This window comes from Pteropus vampyrus, unplaced genomic scaffold, assembly GCF_000151845.1.
Source record: "Pteropus vampyrus isolate Shadow unplaced genomic scaffold, Pvam_2.0 Scaffold80, whole genome shotgun sequence".
Classification (NCBI taxonomy): Eukaryota; Metazoa; Chordata; class Mammalia; order Chiroptera; family Pteropodidae; genus Pteropus; species Pteropus vampyrus.
In genome coordinates this window covers 4,335,958-4,337,979 of record NW_011888861.1, presented here as the reverse complement: position 1 = coordinate 4,337,979, position 2,022 = coordinate 4,335,958, and the positions used below count along the sequence as shown (strand labels likewise).

General features: G+C 39.2%; 1 pseudogene; it reads right to left on the bottom strand.

Moving 5' to 3' along the window:
• Positions 1 to 839: 839 nt before the first annotated feature.
• LOC111741642 lies at positions 840 to 958 on the bottom strand (annotated as a pseudogene).
• Between the last annotated feature and the right edge of the window lie 1,064 nt (positions 959 to 2,022).

The window sequence follows — 2,022 nt, the reverse complement described above, 5'->3', positions numbered from 1 at the left end:
ACCTTTCCTCCTGGTCTGTACACTTAAAGATGTCTCTTACATGAAGACCTCAGGAGAGATAGTGATTCACCTCTAGCAGTTGCCTGAGGAGGACCAACCACTGCCTTTCTCTAGGCACGGTGTGGACCTCCTAGATAATCTGTGAACACATATGTAAAAAGGTAGACTTTTGTGACCACTAGAAATAAGTTGGATACAAAAAACTAGCCCTATAAACCATACAGTCTAATAGAGGAGAATGTCAAGCCCATGTTTGCATAGAATTTAGCCGACTCTCACCAACCTCAGCTTTTCTTTTTGAACTTGGGATTTCGTAATTTTCTTGTATTGTTTTTTTCCTATGTGCTTCAAGGTATTTTATTTTCAAGGAACATTCGATTCATTTATTTTCCAAAATAATGGGAGGAACTTGCCATGCAAACAATAAGAAAATGCTTTCTGAAAATGAATAATTCCTATACTGTTTCTAGGACAACCAGGAGGATAAAATAAAATGATAAAACAGCAGCTGGGAAAATGGAATTTGTATAATATCAGAAAGAACCGGTATATTTGGAAATTGTAAGTTAAAAAACTTACATTCAGAACTTGCAATCTTAATAATTCAGGTCACATTTAAATAAGTGTCTTGGGCAATTTACTGTTGCCAGTCAATGTTGAGAGGTGTCATGTGAGTATGAAACAGAATGCAATCTAAATAGAATGTAATGTCCGTTTTCAAGCTTAACTCACTGTCTCCTGAGATAACAAGTTATGTCAGGGTTTATGTATAAGCTACTCTTCCTTTGTTTATTCATTTATTTATTTATTTTTAATTTAATTTTATTATTATTTTTTTAACACTGCAGCACCTAGTATTCCTAGGTGGTCTCCCATCCAAGTATTAACCAAGCCTGACCCTGCTTAGCTTCCGAGATCAGACGAGATCTGGCACATTCATGGTGGCATGGCCATAAGCTAGTCTTCCTTTGAAAGCGTGTTAGAGAATTGCTATATGCATAACACTTATAATATCCTTCCTGAAGTATTTTATGAAAGAGATATTGTTAATGTTATTTTGCTAGCAGGATTCTTGAAACACATAAAAATAATAACTCAATGGCAAATGTTATAAAAGTTTACAGAGCAATTTTCTGGAAAACTAGTAAGTTATAATAGGCATAAAAATAGTAATGTGTATCAAATCATCACACTGTACACCTTAAACTTATACAATGTTATATATCAATTATATCTCAGTAAAGCTGGCAAAAAAGTAGCGGTCCATTAAAATGAGCCGAATTCTTTCTTGAATTTAGAGACAAGTTTCATGCTGAAACTAAATATTATCTTTTATATGTATCTAGCTTATCAGACAAGCTTAATAGGATACAAGCAGAAAATAGATTTTATTATTTTTCACGTTTGCCTCTTCAAACTGGTTTCTTGACCTGTTCTTCCCTGATCCTGAGTATAATCTTGGGAGGGTTCATTTTTATAACAATAAAAAGTCTATTGGTCACATTCAAGGGAAAAGTCCAGTCTTGTACAAAATCTCATTCAATTAATCAATCTCCTTTGCACCTGAGGCCTGGCCAAAGTTTGGCATCTGGGGGTGGGGTGGGGGATGGGAAGAGGGCATGGCCAGTTGCCCCATTTCCTCACCCTGCTCCTCATGCCCCACCCACCAGGCCCTCTCCAGGGCTGCAGGGTGGAGAAAGGCGATGAGGTAAGTGGTACAAAGTCTCTTGCTTGCCTGGTACAATTGTAGTATAACGTTGGCCTCTGGATGGGACAGAATCCAAATGCTGACTTTCCTTTCTTGGTGGGCTCCTTAGTGGTTTTATTGGAGGTGCTCCCATGGCCAGGAACCTCTCACCTACAGTGAGACTTCTTACGGTGGGCAGTGCCTCCTTCAGCAGGCGGCTGATGATGAGCTGCTTTCCTACTTTGCTCTCTGCAGGCTCACCCTCTCCTGTGGTCACTTGGCCTCTCCAGGCACCCTCCTTGGGGGTGTTCCGCTCAAGGTGACCTAGTCTGGCT